This window comes from Lagopus leucura, unplaced genomic scaffold (assembly GCF_019238085.1).
Source record: "Lagopus leucura isolate 7727_CA_CO unplaced genomic scaffold, USGS_WTPT01 Super-Scaffold_100001, whole genome shotgun sequence".
NCBI lineage: Eukaryota > Metazoa > Chordata > Aves > Galliformes > Phasianidae > Lagopus > Lagopus leucura.
The window spans coordinates 59,333,926-59,353,176 of NW_024962262.1; the positions used below are offsets into that span (position 1 = coordinate 59,333,926).

General features: G+C 46.7%; 1 protein-coding gene across 3 annotated transcripts in view; it reads left to right on the top strand.

The window, feature by feature from the left end:
- Positions 1–37: 37 nt before the first annotated feature.
- RAI2 (retinoic acid induced 2) overlaps positions 38–19,251 on the top strand; it is a 32,234-nt gene continuing 13,020 nt past the window's right edge. Inside the window, exon 1 of one of the 3 annotated variants that reach the window (XM_042866958.1) lies at positions 38–81. The gene's annotated coding sequence lies outside the window, so the exon portion shown is untranslated. Of the gene's footprint in view, positions 82–776; positions 928–15,142; positions 15,635–19,251 lie in introns of those variants that run through there. The other 2 variants (XM_042866957.1, XM_042866956.1) reach the window with 2 other exon arrangements.

Here is a 19,251-nt window from a genome sequence, read left to right on the forward strand (position 1 = left end):
CTGCGCCCTGGCCACGGCGGCAGAGGCGGCGGGGCACGGAGCCCGGCGCGGGGCTCCCGCAGCCTCCACCGGCGGCCGGAGGTAGGTGCCGCGGGGCGGGGCGCGGGATGAGCTGCGGCGGTCCGCGGGCGGGCGGGCGGCCGGCGGGTGACAGGTTGGCCGGGGCGGCGGCCGGGCTCCCACGGCCCTTTTGCCGCGCGTTGCGACGGCCCCGATGCCTCGGGCGGCGGCCCCGCTCCGGCCCGTGACCATTGTCTCCGGCGGCGCCGGGCGGGCGCTGCGGAGCGGGCGCCGCCGGGGTCGGGGCGATGCGGTGCGGGGCCGGCGTTCGCGGCTTTGTGCCCGCCGCGGGGCGGCCCGGTGGCGGTGACAGTGCGGCTCCGCGGGGCAGCGCCCGCCGTGCGGAGCGTCGCGCTGTCAGCGGCTGCGGGGCGGAGGGCCGCCCGGGTGCCCGTGGCTGCCCGTGGGCAGAGCGGCGCTGCCCGGCTTGGCCGCGGACCGCCACCTGCGCTCGGCCCCGAGCCCCGCTCCGAGCCGCGCGGTGCCGCCTCGCGCTTCGGGGGCTGCTGCTGCTGCTTCTGGGGATTTTTTGGCCGGCGTTCGCAGAGGGTGCTCTTCTCGTAGGAAATCTGTTTTTAAACAGCGCCCGCGATGCAGGTCTTAAAATATACGCGTCGTCTGTCGGGGATGCGTTGTTAACGCGCGGAGGGTGAGCGGTTACCCTGAATTCTTTAGGGATTTTTCCATTTAAACTCGGCGAGCAAATCTCGGTATTTTTTTTCCTAGCAACCTTGCGCGTCATTTATCGCTCGCGAAGTGACTGAACGTGTGAAGTGAAGCTTCCCCCACACATACGCCGCTGATTGGAGTGTTTCGGGCATGGCGTTAGTGTGGGATGGAAAATCAGCGCGCTTCCATCTCTTCCCGGTGCGTGTATGGGAATTAGGAGAAGCTTCCCCTGGCTGGAAACGGCTGCGGGTTGCCGCGGTTAATGGGGACCCGGCTGCCCCGCACCACTGTGCCCCGCACCGCTGCCCTGAGGGCGGCACTCTGCGGTGAGCCCCGGCGAGGCGCTGGGATCTCTTTCAGCCTGCGATAGGAAGCCCGACCTGAAGAGGGGATAAATGCCAGTATTAGCTCGAGAGGGATATCGAGTGCCCACCCGTGAGCTGGGGTCGCCGGGTGCTTGCAGCGCATGGATGGCATTATGGGTGTGATAAAGGTGCAGGTAGCTCCAAGCATGCCACTGTTCAGTGCAGTTGGCATTGGCTGCCAGCTGGCCAAGCAGAGCCTGCAGCAGCGTGTGTTACTGGGAAGAGATGCACTTGCATGTAACAAAGGCGTTTGGCTGATCTCCTGTTTGAGGAACTAATTCTTAAAAAAATCTGCTTTTTGGCTCTGCGGCACCCCAGGTTCCCCTGCCTTTGCACCCTTCCTCTTTCCCTGTGGTTGCCCGCACCAGGCTGGGCACTGTGTAGACACAGCAACCCGTTGGTGCTTCATTCCTCTCTAATCCCATCCTACCCCGCTAATCGCCTCACCAAAGCTTTGACGTGAGGTGGTAAGGACCAGGCATAGTGTTCCAGCCCTGTGTCAGGTTTGGAACATCCCTGGCACACGTGGTTGGGAAATAAAAACTGTGGCTTGAGGGTAGATCCCGACAGTGGGAGGGAGAAGCAGCCAGAAAATGGCACCTGGGGCATTGCTGCAGAGCCAGCTGTGCACGGGGAGCAGCGAGCGGAGGTGGGAGGGTGCAGCTCCCTTGGCGTAGCAGCAGGGTTCTTATTTTAGCGTGGAAGACGGCCAAAGATAAGGAGTGGTTGTCATCCGGCTGCTGGGAGGACTTGTGGAACAACAACAGAAAGCTTTGTGGAGGTGGAAATGTTTTCATGCGGGTGCTAAAAAAAAACGAAAAAAGCAGATAACCTTGTGAGTGATGGACTTGCCACATGAAGCTGGTGGTACAAGGTTCTTCCCATAAAAACCAGAGTGATCCTAATTAAGCCCAGATCCCGTTAAGTGACGCGTGGCTTTATTCATTTCAGATGTTTCTAGGTCCTAGAGATGGGGCCAAATGTGAAGAGTTTGATGTGGCAGAGAGTTTAACCCCAATTATTTCGACATAAATCACGTGATTGTTACAGTAGCCAAGTACATGTGATGGGTGCTGCTGAGTGAAAAATGTGTATATATTTTTAAAAATTTCCATGAAAAAAAATCTATAAAGACCATTAGAGACAGTGCCTGCAGGTTTGCTTGTAGGTCACACAGCTGAAATGAGGGCTTCCCAGAGCTGGCAGCTGTGGACGGAGCAGATAAGTGGTCTCCTTGCAAAGTTGGGCTGGGAAAATTATCTGGGGAAGTGCTGGCTTTTCTAGTTGGGGTGGAAGGAGCACGTTGAGGATGCACGGTGCTGGCTATGGATGGCTTCACTTGGAGGTCAGGCTGCCCTGGGTCATGTTTCCAGAAGTGGCATCTGCGGAGATATTTTTGGTAGCCTTTCATATACTGTCCTTTGAAAGAAGGTGGTTTCCTTTTTCGTTTTGTTTTGCTCAAGCCTTTCTGAATTATCTCAGAAGACACCAGATTTCAAAGAGGATGTAACTAGCTTTGTGAAAAGTTCTAGACTTTGAACTATCACTGGCCTTCCTCTGTTCCCCCCTGGAATTTCCTTTCCAGTTTTTTTCCAGTGTTGTCCATCTTTTCCAGGGCACTGAACAGCCCAGTAATTTGGCCACTCTGTGTAGGAGCCACTTTGTCAAGTTATGTAGTGTTGCTGGCCAGTTCTGGCTTCCTTCCACCTTCCAGCAGATCTGCCCACATGTACAGCAGTCACATAACACTGCTGTAATATGGGTAAGAAGCAGGCTGACCTCTCCACCCTAGCGAGTTTCAGTGGGGTTGTTGGACATCTGAGGCTGTGATTCCCCATCCAGTTAGTGCAGGCTGGTTTTGAACCAGTCAGTTTGTCCTCCAACACCTTTGTTTGCTTCAACCTTTCAATTATGTTTCTGCTTTTATTGTGACATGGAAACAAAGAGGCCGCAGAAATACAGTGGCTACCAGGAGGGCCAGGAGAACAATGGCTCTCACGTGCTCTGGCAGACGGTGCATTTTTGGTGGCAAAGCCAGGTTATTTGGAGGAGTGCAGGTCTTGCATTCCAGTGAAAAATAATTCATTAGCAGCCATAGAATAATCACTTTGCTTCAAAAAGGCACTCCAGCTGCATTGCACCAACTGTTCTTTTTCAGCCTCTGAATCCTTAATGACAGTAGTAGCTAATTTCTTTTTCTGTGTTTTTCTAACTGCAGCGTCCTATTTTCTCCGAGTTTATTGAGAAAATAATAGAAGTCATTACATAGCTACTTGTCACCTTTCAGAGAAGAAAACTTCTCTCTGGTTGAATAGCCAAATTAGTTATTTGGTAACCGACTGGAACAATAGCAACTTTTTGTAGCTCATCAGTTATTCATCTATGCTTGCTGAATAAACTAATTAGTTAGAGGAGTGTCACTTAACTTATGGTCCATGAGTATCAGAAGATGATGAATAAAATACTTGCAGACAGTATAGCAATTGCACATGTACATTGTGTTGCATTCCAGGAAAAAAAAGAGTCATGAAGTGACAAAGTGAGTAATGTGTATTCATTCCATATTTTTTTTTTTGTTTTATTATCTTTGAAAACTTATGTGACTGCACTGCATGAAATTGTCCTTGGTTTAAAAAAACGGTTAGGTGATTCTTTTGGTTGAAGGAAAGATAATGAGGAGCGTTGAATTGAATGATGTAGAAGGGCAGTGAGAATAGAAATGTGAAAAACTGAATAAAATGTAGAATGTTTTTGTGTTTATGATGCACGTCTTTCTGCTGGTTGGTGGTGGATGGCTTGATCTGGACTCACACGAGGCCGTCGCAAAGCAAAAAGGAAGGGCAACGCGTTGTTTTTTAGTTAGGGTTTTCCTAGCCAAGCAGCCAGGCATCGCCACAAGAATAGCAATCCTCTCCTCCAGCCTTGGTGATGGATGGGCTGGAGGCGGGAAGGTGGCTCGGTCAGGCAGTGAGGTGGGGCGGAGGCCTGCAACCCTGTGGTGCCTTGCTGAGAGAGCCAAGAGTCAATTAAAATGGATGTACAAATAGCTGCCGCTGTGCTTTTTTACAAATAAAATCTTATCTACTTCCCTGGGGGAAGAAAAAGAGAGCTATCGTGCTTTGTTTGAAAGAATCTGGTGTGTGGTACCGTATTGTGCGGTACACTCTTTGGAGTCCTGGAAGAAAGTTGAGGCAGGGACTGAGCCCAGAAGCCTGGACTCTGGGGAAAGTTATGCACAAGCTCCACTGGGAAGTGGTTGGATCACAGGACTCAGCTTGAAGGAACAATGGCTCTGTAGCCCTGGATAGTCTCCTGGTGGACAGCAAAGGCTGCTTGCTACCTAGGGGAGAGTGTGTGCTATGTAGGTGCATGTGCCCAGGCCCGTGCGTATTAATTTAAGCCTGTCCTAGAAGAAGGAATGCAGAGAAGAGCCCTGCTGTTGTAGTCATGAGGTGCAGTTAGTTCATCCCTGGGGTCAGATGGAATTGTCTCTCTGTTTTGGGTATGGGAGGACCTCTGTATGGTGAGGGTGGATTCACAGGGCCTCTGTGATGGAGGGAACTGAGTTCTGTGTCACAGCTCTTCTGCGTTGGACAGGCAGGATACGTCAAAGGAAGCTGTGCTCCGATGGGGTTCATGGTGTCAACCTCGGTATCTCGTATCCCATCCAGCCATTATATTAACCAGCAGTTCAGCTTAACGAGGACTGCTTGGCCAAGCTCCAGTTGTGCTGGAGTTAAAGGGATGTTGGTGGGTGGAAGAAAGCAGTGGTAAGGAGTTATATCCCTGCTCACTGAGGGAATGCACTACCCTCTCTGGTTTGGATTTGCTATCTGAGTCCTTAAGTGATTTATTTAGTTACTTATTTATTTTTAAGATGCTCAGGTAGCAGCCGTGGGCCATCCCTTCCGTGTTTTGTCGTGATACCATCACTTGTGTTTTAGGATATGTTCTGGCTGTCATGGTAACTTCCTGTCTTCCAGAGAGAATCGTGACACCGGTGGGGCTAGCCCAAGTGCTGCTAGATGCCAAAGAAAAGAAAGTGAAAGCAGAGCATTGCGGTAGGCCACAGTCCTCACATCCACTGCATGTATTTGCAAAGCTGGCTATGGCGTGGAGGGACTTAACACAGCCTCCCAGCCCCTATCCACACATCATCTGACCCCGAAATCGTTAAGTTGGAAGATGAGGGGAATGCTGATCACGAAGGGGCTCTGGACAGCATGGCCAAGATGTCCAGAGCCCCTTCGTGATCAGCATTCCCCTCATCTTCCCCTCATCTTGCTGGAGAGGCATGTCAACACTCCTGCTTCCTGTTTGCTTTCTGGCGGGGCTGAAGAGCTCTTTGCTTTGAAGCACAGAGGCCCAAATACTTCAGGGCTCAGTGCTTCTGAAACTGCTTTTCTTGAGGAGAGGTGCCACTGAACTTCCAAGGAGCTGAGGTTCTCTTATGTTTAAAAAGGAAGGGGGTGTTTCTATTAGAGTTTCCTGTTTTGAACTTAGTTACAGAAGGATTGTCTTTTTGCATTTTGTATTGTAGATGTAGTGCACTTATGTGGATTATTTTCATAGTTATCTTATTTTTATCTGTTTTGATTTGTGCAAATAAATCTTCCTGTTCTATTTGAGGCTGCTGCTTTAAGGAAGTCTAAGTAAGGTTTCCTGTCAGGAATGGTTTAGATGTGGTTGAATCTTGCCCTGGGGCAGGAGAATGGCTCAGACAACTTATCAAGGTCCTCTTCAGGACCTTTCCTATGGTTCTAGGCAGTTACCAGACAAAATACATTTGTAGTAAGTTGTTCTGGTTATGCTGATAGGATTTTGCTGAAGCATTTAGCATGGGTACTTGTTTAAAAAGGAAATAATAGCTAATTGCACTATAGTTACTGTGCTGAATTTGACAAATATCTCTTAAAATTACAGAGGAAAACAACTGATGTTACATTTTCAGACTAACAGTATGATATGGCTGTGATTAATTTTTCCAGGAGCTGTGTGGTTTTTATATCTGCTTAAGTGTATTAACATTTTAAAAGGTCAAAGGTAAGCTTTAAAATGGATGCCAAATTAAGATGGATGGGAGGAAAATGACATTTAGTTCTTGTTACTGCATATTGTTTGAATTTGACCAAAGGCAAAAACAAAACAAGGAATCACCCTCCCCCCAGAGAGGCACAGATGCACATGAACACTCTGTCCACCTGACCATACCTGCTCCAGGAAAAGCTTAGTGGTGCAGGCAGATCCTCACCCTAACGAAAAATTAGTGGTCTTTGCTTCCAGATGGTCTAAGTACTCTGCAAAGCCTCTCTTTTAACTAATGTGAGCGAACTCTCTAAATAAATCTAGCTAAAATATTTATATTAGGAAAATATGGCTCATGTGAACCATAACCACGCTACCATTTCCTGCCCTTGCTGTGTTTGAGATGACGGCTTCACCACGGAGAAGGGACTGTGCTCACAGTGCTCTCATCTGTCTCCACACAGCCCTTAGCAGACAAAGTCCTTCTGAAATAAAAGAAAAAAAAAGGCAGGTTGCAGTGGGAACAGGTCCTCTGCTTTGGTGGGAACAGAGCATGATTAGAGCTGCTGTATGGAAGGAACCAATGCACTCTGATTTTGGAGAAAGCAGTATAGCTTGCCAAGAGGACCGAATCTGATTTATGCCCGTTGTTTCCACTCTTGCCTTGAAATTAGGTTTAGGACCTAGGCTGCAATGCACCATGGCTTGGGAATTTTGGCCACTCCATTATTTGAGGGATCTTTTAAATTCCCTCCCTGCTAATGATAAGTCATCCTAAGCATCCCTTTCGGGTGCTGAAGATGTTTGTCTGAGGTTCTGACAAAAAAGAGAGGAAAAATGTGTTCAAGCTCTTGGTTCTGCTGTGAAAATGTATTTTTCATTGCAAGCTGAACCGATTCCTTCAAGGCCTTGCTGCCTTCCGAGTGGAACAAACAACATGCTTATTTTTTTTTTGTTTTACCAAGAAAAGGGGGGGAAAAAAAAAAAAAAGTAGTCCTTCAGTTGCTCAACCTAAACATTTCTTTCTGTTTTATGGTTGGTTGTTTTTTCAGCTTGGCCACTGTAGCAAACAATTTCATTATTTGCATAGCTCTAATTGCAGTGATTAAACAAACACAGCAAATGCTGACCCTTCGCAGAGCCTCATCACAACCCCGCAGCCAACTTCGTCTGTGTTTTTTCCACAGGGAAGGAGGGAGGGTGGAGTGGCTTTGTGCTAGGCTGAAAAGAAATTACCGACGCTTATTTATTTATTTCTCTTCCCTCCATACTGTTAATGCTGCCAACGTAGAGCAAGAATAATTTCACCCATCCTCTTGCTGGCAGATTCAGCAATATCACTGTGGTGTGAACCTGATACAGCTGAAGAACAATCGGGTTTCAAATAGCTTGCTCATGTGTTACTTCCAGGCTGCAGCCTCCCGTGCCTTCATTAGAATACTGCGTAGGATTGATACTCTGCTAGCAATACTGAAACTAACTCTAAGGGCTCGGAAGCAAACGTTTACACTTTCATTTTCCATTGTGCAGATGGCAGGCACCCTCATACGGGGTTAAGCAAAATCTTAGCTGGCTGCAGTTCCATCAAATTGGAGCAAACAATTTTTTTGGACATTTTTTAATGACATTTATTTATAGCAGGTAGAGCACAGGCGGCTGCTATTTCTCAGAGTGCTGGAAGAATGTTCTCCAGATGGTGCTTACTGTTTATGCTTTTATTGAGTTCACTTGAACACAGCAGCACTCTACACAAAACACGGAAAATTGGAAAATAAAAACAATTATGTTTTTACAAAGTGCCATGTTATTTGCTGAAATGTCTTATTTGACTGATGAGAGATGCTTCAGGGAGGCGTGGGGGATGATGCCACTCGCACAGGCGCTCACTGGAATGGGTGCAGGCATCTTCCCAGCTTGAGGGGAGCTGCCACTCTTCCCCACACGGTGGGTTTTACACTGCTGCTGGTGATACCTTCGTACGTGTGCCTCCCATTTCTCCAGGGCTATGGGTGAATTTAGGAAGGGGGTGATGATAGCATTGCTGTGATTGAGTTTTCCCAGTCTGGGGTGGGAGAGAGGTGAGGCAAAGCCGTCCCTGAGCCCTCCTTGTGCCACCATTCCCCTTGGCTTTCAATCTCCATGGAAAGAAAAGTGTTGAGGTCTTCTGCTGGTCCAAGGTGAAAGCAGTGGGCTGGTGCCCAAGAGGAGCAATGTGATCCATGGCATCTTTATCTAGCAGTGAAGTTGTAGATCCCCACACCATCCAGTGGTGGGTGTGCTCTTGCTGTTGTAGAGAAGACTGGAAGCTTTAAATAAGAGAATGTGGAATTTTAAGAATATTTTCTCATTAGTAATACTTGGAACAGTTTTCAAAAATTGTTTGTTTTTTTTCTCCATTTCTTCTTAAGAAAGCAAACAGACCGATCATCAAAGTAGATTTCAACAAGAGGGGGGAAAAAAAGCCTTTCAGTAAATATTTCTGGCTTCTGTTAGCAAACAGAACAAAAAGCCAGCAACAGTCCACAGCACTTCAGGACAATTATTCAACCAGCAAAAACCCTCTCCAGTTTAAACTTTCAAATTGGATGCAATTATTATTTCTTTGTGAATGCAAGCCTTCAGTTTCCTTTGAAATCCAGTTTCAAGCCATCAGTACGTTCAGTGAAATTGAATTTCAAGAATGAACACATGAGCTGCCATTCAACCTGTTTTTGGGGGGATTTCTTAGCTAAATGGTGGTGCGGTGCTGCTCAGCGCTTCGATTTCTCTCCTCTTGTGACCCAAGAGACAGCCCTTTTCCAACCCGAATTCTTGCTACATCAGCTACATGCTGTTTATCTTCAGCTGCTCCCTTGGCAGTTATTATTTCTTAATGTGTTAATTGTAGTTCCTGGACCCCAGTGTGTGAGCATGTGTAGTGTTCACTGTAATGACGCCGATGCGTTCTGTAGTTCCTGGAATTGCAGAGAGAAAATGTTGCATTTGTCCCAGGCACAGGGCATCCAGTAAGGGAAACCAATTACAAGAATTCAAATAGCATAAAAAGAACAGTGTGGGTAATTGGGAGGAGTACGCAGTGAGGCTTGGGTTTGATTTTTTTTTTATTCAATTATGGTTCCAACTAGTGGTCTTGCTTTGTGTGATATATATATATATATTTTTTAATTAAAACTTAAATTATGTCCATTGCTTTCCACCTTTTAACAGTATTTCACTGTGAATTCATTCCTAATAGTGAGTAGTCAGGGGTAAAGAATGGCTTTGCTGAGCGATGGGGACTGTTAATTATTAAAAAGAAACCTACGGATTTAAAACAAATTAGAACTCATTAAGACGAGGTCTGTTTCCATATAGACTGGCTGACATGGAGGAGCACATCTGTGAGCCTGGAAAATGGCACTTTTTAGCCAATGCATCCCTCACAGAAGTGCACCTGTGCTGCAGGGTCGCTGCTGGGGCTCGTCAGAGATCCCAGCTTGGATTGGTTTTTGCTGTCCAAATCTGGCTGTGACTCAAGCTGTTTTTTCTTAGGGGCTTTCTGGGGAACTTTGTGGAAAATCTCGGGGGTTGAATTGATTGTTGGACGCCGTGTACATAACTATGTACTGTTGCAGCCTACTTTCCTGAAATTGTTCGGTGTCCACAGGAAACTCCTAATAAAGAGAGCAAAAGGTGACGTATGATAAGCATTTGAGCTTATCATTTAGTTTTATGTTTCCATATGGGCTTTGCACCCCAGGATTTGCTGTCAGGCTGAGATATCCCTCGCATTGTCAGCAGCATCACTGGTAGCGACACACTTGCATGGGGAGAAGCAGCACCACCATTCTGCTGGCTAGGAATCAGCAATAACATTTTGACATCTGTGCAACAGTTTAAAATGAATTATTCAGCACACAGATCGTGCTTTCAGAGCAGCCAGCGCATCTCTGCCCGTTTACTGCTGTCAGTCCGTGATGGAGATGCCACTGGTGCCAGTGGGAGCGGAGCACATGGGCTGGGGGTAGGTTTTGGCCTATAGCCTGGAACAGCATTTGACAGCACCCCTGCAGAAAACGAAGGGAATAATCTGTGTCGCTTTTGACAAAGACCTGAGATCATGATGGTGTGCTGTTGTCTTGCAGTATTTTAAATACATTCTGAAATAAAGGCCTTAAACAATTAGTTATAATTTGGGCTGTTCAGGTTAAGCTCCAGAGAGTGAAGGATGAGATTGGTGCATTGCGTGTGAGTCCCCAGATCCACGAGCATCCTGTGCCCTCTGGGAGCACACCCAGGCACTGCCCTGCGGCAGGTCAGGGCAAGCCCCAGTTTCTGCCAGGCCAGGGACTGGTGTGAAAGAGTCACTGATGCCTATCAGCAGAGAAAATGCGTGAGAGCTGCAGTGAAAGCAGTATCGGATTGGGAAAAACACGGTGAACAGCAGTGAGAATGTGCTTTGGGGAATCACAGATGGGGGAGGCCGGGAGGAAGGACAGAGTAGCTGAACAGGTCTGTTTGAGACAGGCTTGTGGGAGCAGAGCTAGGCATTTAGCTTCCTAATTCAGCACAGTCCTCTGAATTAAAGTTGCATATGTGTTGTGAGTCTGGCATCTGTTATTTCACAAGATGCCTGTTCTCCGTAGCTGCATTTTAAATATAAATGCAGAACACAGGATGATAAAGTTCAGTGCAGTAGGTTATTGGCATTTCCTTGCCTTCCTTTAAGTACTGTGCTGTAGCTGTCCACTGATGATTTATTTAGTGGGCAAAAATTTGGGAGCACACAAATATTGCATTGCATTGTGCAGCAGAGTCAGCAGCCTGGCATTGTCTCTGTTCATGTTTGGGTGATGGAGCACACAGGCTGCCCAGAGGCTGTGCAGTCTCCTTCTTGGAGGTCTCCAAGAGCCACCTGGCCAGTGAGGCCTGGCACCCTGCTCTGGGTGTGCTGCTGGGGCAGGGGCTGGGCCTGATGGATGCTGAGCTGCCTGCCAGCATCAGACATCCTGTGATCTTGTGATTCTTCGGGTGGCCAACTGAAAACCCAGCCTTCCCATTTTCTGACCATACATGTGTAGCAAATAACACCCTGCCATGTAAGTAGCCCAGTACTGCACTTGGAAAGGAAAGACATATTATCCAAGTAACTATAAAGCAAATGGCTAGCATGCATTAAATTTCTCATGCAGGAAAACAGATCTATAGAGAAAAGACACTTAAGCACATAATGAAAGTTAAGGAGATCCTTATGTCCTACTGAAGTCAGTAGCATTTAAGCATGTACTAAAACCTTTCCTGAAACAGGAACATGTACAGTGTAGTAACACAACAGCTGTAAGGCTGATGCTGAAGGGCCCTGAACCCCTGAATGTGCATGTATTTGTAGCCTTACTATCATCATCCTCAAGAGCTCTGCCAAGAGAGAGAAATTATGATGAATACCTCACATCTCATGATGCCCAGGTGCAACTCTTTTGCAGGAGGTGTGCTATGCTCGCCTGGTTGCTTGGCACTAGCACTCCTGTGGCTGCCATTTCCAGCAGTGTGAACTGGTGCCTGGTTCTGTACCGTCATGCAGCCAGCACCAGATGCATGTGGGTATGTGCATGTCATGCTTCTGTAATGTCTGTGCTGGCTTTCTGTATGTCTGCCATCACCGAGCACCTGTACCTCTTTGCTATCTTTGATCTACTCGCCATCACTGTGCTTCTGGGAGGCAGATGAGTGTTCTCGCCCTTTCGCAGGGAGATAGAAGAGGCACAGGGAGATTTTAAAAGTTTTTGTCACATCCACGTGGAGGCACAATGGGGGACATTCTTCCAGGCCCTGTATCTGTGGACACTGGGCTCTCTGAGGGTTGCTCAACCTCATGTGATAAGCTTGTGGCAGGGGACTCGGAATGTGCAAGGACCATGGAGGGAACCTGCTTTGCTGGTGTGTGTATGAGCTGGTGAGAAACCAGGGATATGCAGAAGACCAAAAAGAAAGGGAAAGAGGGTAAACATCCAAAGTAATACATGTATGGGGGTGAAGAACACTACGTGCTTTTATTGCCATTTGATTGGAAGGATGTGTGCAGCTTGTGAGTATCCATTAATTAGTGGTGCAGTTGCTCTGTGCTGGTATCAGTAAAACCTTAATGGTACGTGGTACAGGGCTGTGATTTCTTCCTTTTTCCACATGCCCTTGTGAAGATGCTGTCTGTCAGTGCAGTGCCTTGTGAACAGGGTATGCCACTGTGCCTGATTATGTAGCAAGAGGACTGTAAAATCCTTCGGCAGTTACCTCCAGTGTTATTTTTCCTTATAAAAGGTCTTTGATATGCAGTACTTTCTTGCACACACACAGTCTTCAGCGATTTTCTTTCTTTTGCTGAAACACGCTAATTCTTAAAATGGCTCCTGCACAGGCATTGCCTGCTGCACTTAGTGCCTGCAGTGCGATGGGTTAGCAGCAACAACAGCAAAGGCTCTCCTTCATTTCCTTTATATGCACATCGTGCAGCTTTTCAAACAGTGCATCAAACAACACCGACTGGAAATTTCCAGGCCCATTTCCTGTCTGGTGCATGCTCATAAAGCAGGATTGTCTGTACAGTGCGTAGCTGCAGTACTGCAGAAAGTCAATAAAGAGCTGACCATCTCACCTCTATCAAAAGCAGTTGAGAAGCCCTGCCTCATCTGCCTTATTAAAACCACACTTGACTCCTGCAGAGAGACATAGCTGGAAACCTCGAAGAGAAAGAATAAAAAGGAGGCAGATCTTGCAGTGAGTATTCTCCTTCTGGGTCTTGCAGTAAGGTTAAAGAGTATTTATTCTAAAATGGACCGAAAAAAAAGCAGATTCGTGAAGGTCTTTGTGTAAGTGTGGGCATACTGCTTGAACCTCCGACTCTCCTGTATTCAGAACGACACAGAGATGAGATGATTCGTTATTGCAGCAATGAGTAGATTGAAATAGCTCCCTGATGGATTTGTATTTTAAGTGTAAGGATGTGGATGCATATAGATGTGCATGTGTGTATGGACTTTATCTTAGCAAGAAAAGGCATGCTGTAGAAATAGGTACAGGAGGTAGGATTTGTGCTGCAGAATGTGTTTCAGTATGCGCTTGAAAGGCCGCTTATTTTTTAATTTCTTATTTAAGAGTAATCGATTGAATGTTTGCCAGGCTTTCAGTAGGAGCCACCAGGAGTCCCTACCCCCACCTTCCCAGGGCCTGATAGCTTTTTCTCACCTTAAAATGGAAAAAGAAAGAACTTTAACAGAAAGATCATTGCTTTAGCTTAATATAGTAAGATTTCAGAGATCGAATTTTCTGATAGTAATGAAATGAACCATGAGTTGTGCCATGAATTTGATTGCAGTTAATTAGATTGGTGAGATGCTCAACAAATCTGGCCCATTATCTTTAGCCTCACCTACTTTGGGTTTGTATGAAGTAGTATTCTTTTTATATAAATATGAATGTATGTATAGTATGAAAACCTGTCTGGCAGCTCCGTTGTTTGGAACAATTACTGACTGTGAGTAGTTACTAATAATAGCGTTGTTGGAAACACTAGTGTGCTGCTGACCATTAATCCCACTGTGTTTATTGCTTTGGTGGCACAGGCTTGGTTTGCCTTTTCACAAGGAAGAATACAGCCGAACATTTCAGCAAAGAGACATACACAAGCTCTGTCCTGCAGCTTTTTCCAGTTCTCATTGATCTTAATGAGACTAGTCATATGAATAGGAGCGACTCGTGTCAAAAAGGATTTTTTGGCTGAAACTCACAATTTCTATTTGTTTGAGGTGCCTCCGCAGGCTTCAGAGTGAAGAGCTCCTGTTGTTGCTTTTGGCAATGGGGAATAGCTGCAGAGTGGGGTGTCCCACAAGATGGTCTCGTTGTCTTGCCTTTGCTCTTTATGCAGTCTTCTCCTGTTCAGCAATTAATAAGATGGAGTATTTGGTGACGGAGAAACCTACTGGCATGAAGCTACAGCTAACCAGGAATAGCACTGAAGAGCTGATCGTGTTGGGGGAAAAACAGAAGGAGGACTGTGCCACTGGGGAGATCGGCTCTCCAGGGCAGTGGACATGGCCCCAAGTTCAGGGGGAGTCTGGACAAAGCTCTCAGTCAGAGTTTAATTTTGGGTGGGCCTGTGGGGAGCCAGGGGTTGGACTCTGTGATCTTTACAGGTCTCTTTCAACTTGGGATATTTGATGAATTTGTATGATTTGACATGCAGACTAGCAGTTGGTGGGAGGGAGACCACCCATCAGAGGTAGGAGGTGTAGGTACGGCGGTCCCAGCGTTCCCCTGAGGCTGCCAGGGGTTGTCTCCTTGTTTGGCTGCTTCTGCTGTGCCCAGTGGGCACCCACTAAGGAAACAGGGCAGGCTCTGCCCATTACCTGCCAAGCCCTCATTGTGAAGGGTGCTGCATCTCCCCCATTGCCACCACCTTGGGATAAGTCAGAGGCATCGTGTGTGATGTTTCTCAGGCAATGCTATCTAGAAAGGAAACAATTTTACACATCAGCAGTTTTTTATGATTAATAATATTATCCTGCCTTAATTGAAAAATGGGCTGGGGCCCTTAAGAAAAAATTAAGCTGCAGGAATTAGAATCTAACCTCTTTATGATGAATGTGTATTTTTACGCGCCACATATTGCTGTCAGTGCTTTTAGGAATAATAGCGTGGTATATTGTAATAAAGAATTGTCCCGTGTTGTTTGTAGTTGCGTGGCACCATTCTGTCTGCCTGACTTGACTTTAAGAGCTCGGGTAGAATCCATGTGAGGGTGCTGAAATCCTTTTAGAGGGAATTTATGTACAAACAGGAGAGCAATGTGTAGTCTCCAGGCTTCGCTATCAGTTGTTATTGCTGAAAGATATTCACAGGGAGCTAATGCCAGACATAGCATTAGCTATCTTCAGCCTCGGTGTCTTTGTGGAAAGTTGGTAATAAAATGAGAGAGGGCTCCCGTCGGCATGATTCTTAAACATCAGTGAATCATCTTATGCAGCGAGGCAGTTGCTGCTGGGGTGAGTGTGTGCAGGGGTCTTTGTGAGCCACGTTCTCTACCTAAAGAGGTAGAGGGGGAGGGAGCAAACCTGCTGCTGTCTAACCTGGCATGGAGCCACGGCTGCCTTCCCCATGGAGAACCACAGCTTCAGCAGCAGCTGAGGAGAGAAGATCTGAAAGCAGGTAAATGTGGGAGATGCGAGCGTAGCACCTTGAAATACAGACACCATATTCCCCCCACCCAGAGCTTTCAAATACTCCCGTCAGCTGAAATACTGCTAACCCAAACATTCGAACATGATGAGTCAAATCTCCCTGGAAACCAAGCAGAGAAGAACCCGCATGTGTGGAGTCGCTGGTGCTGGTGTTTGTCTCCGACAGACAGCATAGAAGCTCTCCTCCTCCACCTCCTTCTTCCTCGGGGACACAGCAGAGCGGTAAGGAAGAAAGGCCGGGCTGGCAGCGAGGCAGAGGATCGTCAACTGTGGGATGCTCACCCAAGGGCTCCGCCAGGATGAAAGGTCTGTGTGGCTACCCCTGTCCTTTGTGTTTGGGCCAGCATTGCTATTAAAACAGACCCCGGGGAAGTGTGTGTTAAGGTGCTTCCTTCCATCCCTCTGTCCTTTTCCCCCCTCCCACCCTCATCCTTTTCGTCCCTGGAGGAAACGCTTGTCTCTGCCAAGATCCTGCCTCGCAAAAGTAAACAACATGAAATTACAATAAAATGTTGTGATTTGCTGGGCTGACGCTCAGGAGCTGCACAGTTACGAAAAGAGTCTTCTATAGATAGCCCTGTGAGAAATAAACAATCTTCCATCTTGAGTGGGCTTCAGATCCGAGCACAAGGGCAGGGCGGATGAAGAGCGAGGGATTTCTTCCCCGAACCGCAAGGTCCTTAGGAAGTTTATATTGCAGCAGCTGTCGGCAGCTCTGACATGTTGGTGGTTGGCCATCACACAGTACCACTGATATTTGGAGCTCTGCACGTGTGCGTGCTGTTGTTGCTTGATGTTTTAAGACCGGGTCGTGCACTGAAATGCCCGAGAACAAATAATATGAGCTGCAACTTGTTTCCTCTGGGGTTCTTCCAAATAATTCAAACTACAGCAACCCTAAATGGAGGTGTAATCCCCAGGAGATGAGCTGCCTTGGATGCTTGCCAGTTTAGCAGGCTGGGTAATCTGCGCTGTCATCAAGATTTGAGGATTAGCTTTAGTGAAGCTAGTTGGCTTTGACATTTCATTAGGGAAGTTTTTAGTAGTTTTTCATCCTCTGTAAATATATAATGAATATTATGCTGTAAAATATAGATGATGCAGTTTTGTTACCCTTATACCTTTTAATATTCGTGCAAGTTGAGGCCGGAACTGCAGACATCTTTTATCTGCTGAGTATTTTTTAAATCATTGCTTGTTTAGGAAAGACTAACTGAATCAAAGGCTGATTTTGTAAAGGATCTGCTTCCCCCAGTGCTTACCAATAAATTTTCATCTGGGTAATTTAAGTTACCGAAGTGTTATCTCCCAAAGAAGGGATAAAAGCAGACACTACTTATCCTATAATCTGAAAATATTTTGAGAAGTGAACTGGAATATCAATAAAATGGCTTATCATCAAGGTCTCACAAGAGCAGTAGAGGACATTTATTTAAAAATCAAAATGCTAAATTTAGAGGAATGGACGGGGCTCGTGAGAAGGGAGTGTGTACAAGTGACAGTGCTGTAAATTGTCTCGAGGGTTCAAGGGACTGGGGAAGGACACCGTGTCCTGAAGTCACTTGTTCCCAGCAGAGATGTCTCTGCTGATAAGAGCTGGTTGTTGTTTGTGATGACAGTGATCGAGGAGGACAAGGTAGAGGCTCACCCATAAGCTCCTGCAGCTTTTTTCAGAACAGGGCTGTCGCCTGCTTTATTTATCACAGCATGAAGCGCTCCAAGTTTTTTGCCTGCTGCAGAGCACGGGTGCAGCTCCTCGGAGCTGCATTTGCCATAATGCTCTTCCAAGTTCTTCTGCATGACTGTGCCCATGGGCACCGTGGTACTTCTGGGGAAGGCCAAGAGGGGTTCATGGGGGCCAGCAGGGAGACCCGGCTCCAACTTGCAGCAGGGGCCTGGCAGATGAAGGAAGGGGAGGTCCCTGCCCCCTTTTGGCTGTCTTGCCTCCTTGTTTCTGCCTTGCTCTCCTTTATGCCAGTAACATTCTGTCCTTCACTGTTGACAATTATTGAAGCGGTTCTGGCGACAGCATTTGTTATCTGACCTACAAAAGCTGCAGAAATGCCGTTCTTCAACTTTGCGACTTAATCACTGCCACAGGAATCAATCCTTCCCAACCTTGTACATTAGTGAGGTCTGGGCCCCGGGTTGAGCAGACTGGATGTATTGATTGGCTCCTTTCCCACCAAAATCCGTGAAAAACTTTCATCCAAGGATACTCAGCAGTTGTGTGGTAGGGCTGACCAGGTCAGTCACACAGGATCCTACTACCACTATCTTGGCACTCATGGTGCTGGGGATGGAGTAGCTGTAGCATCCATGCCAGGCCATGCTGTGGGCTCTCTGGTTCCTGAGGGCTGGTACAGGCTGGCATTCCTTGCTTTGCTGCCTGCTTCTTGTCTTGCTGTCAATAGCAGTGTATGAGCACTGACTCCTGAAGTCTGCAATGTGCTGATTTGTACTTCTGTTGCAGAGCCTATGAAGTGAAGCTGTGAGTGAAAAGTGGAGCTAGTTGAACAATTTACTTCGTTTTACTTAAAAAAATAGAGAAGTAATAAAAATAGAGTTAAGGTTGGGCTGAATTTTTCTAGGGCTTCAGCATTTCTCCATCATCTATGTCATGGCAACCTGAAGTGGAACAATGAGTGGTTGAACTGAACCTCTGATGAATATTTCTGCAAGCATTTATTTTAGCGAGATGAGGAGGTGCCGTTAGCAGAAATGCATCCAGCATAAGGAGCTAAACATCTTGTGAGTGCAGAGGTCTTGATCTGGGATAAAGCAGCATCTCCCACAGGCTGTGTTCCTGTGATCCAAAAGGTGTGGAGAAAGGGGGTGTGTGTGTTTGTGCACATACGTTGTATTCCTATTGAAGGTGAATATCAATTTTGATTATCCGAATATTGATATAGCAGTTTAGAAATAGTTTGCCCAGAGGAGTTGTTTGCACTGTTATATTTACCTGCCCAATGAAATCAAGACAGCCCTTCATTCCATGAATCGCAGTACAGCACAGTGTTTGCCATTCGGATTTCTATGGTTGCACCAAGCATGCAACAGTATCCAAAGAATTTTATTGAATCAAAGTAATAAAACTGAAAAGTAGTATTGACTTTTCTTTGGCTTTTTCAGCTTCTTGCTAATTTTGGCCTTAGAATATATTTCAATGCTTTTTAGATTCCATTTTATTTAGTTACTTTATCGCTCAGATTGTAGGCTTTCTGTTAAATCATGGTAACTGTTTGTTGTAAAGAATGGGACATTCTTCCTAGTGCTTACTGGCCCCAGTGTAACATACATTTTCTAATGATTTTTGCTGTTTTGCTGATTTTGAGAATTCGAAGCGCAAAGTGGGTTTATGCAGGCCACATGAATTTCTGGCTTCAAGGCAACGATAAGAATTTTAATGGCTTCGTAAATGACACCATGCATTTAAAGTTGGTTTTCAGCCATCTCAAGATAGTTTGTTGTGCAAGAGTGGCTCCAGAGCAACATTCTTTCCTTCCAGAAGAGAAGGTGCCAAGGGGATTGGTATGTGGAAGTGACTATAGACTGAAAGGTCTACTTCAGGAGTCTTAAGGATGTCCTCGATGTATTTTCACTCAGCGCAGCCTCCTGTTGTTTCAGAGGGCAGCAGTTCTGCAGATCACACTGTGGAAGCGCCCTGGTGCTCTTTATAGACACTTGCTTCCACTGGCTGGCCACTGCCTTCAGGCTGCTCAGGCCTTCACACCAGCCCTTGGGAAGCCTTTGGAGGGCTGCAGAAGAGAGCACGGCTCTGCCCAAGGAAGCGTGCTTGCATGACCTGGCTTTTTGTGGTGCAGCCAAGACGCCACGATTTTTCTCCAACTTTCAAAGTTAGAGAAATGCATCACTTCCTCAGTTGCGGTTGGAGATATTTCCCATCCATCTTTGGCAGCTCT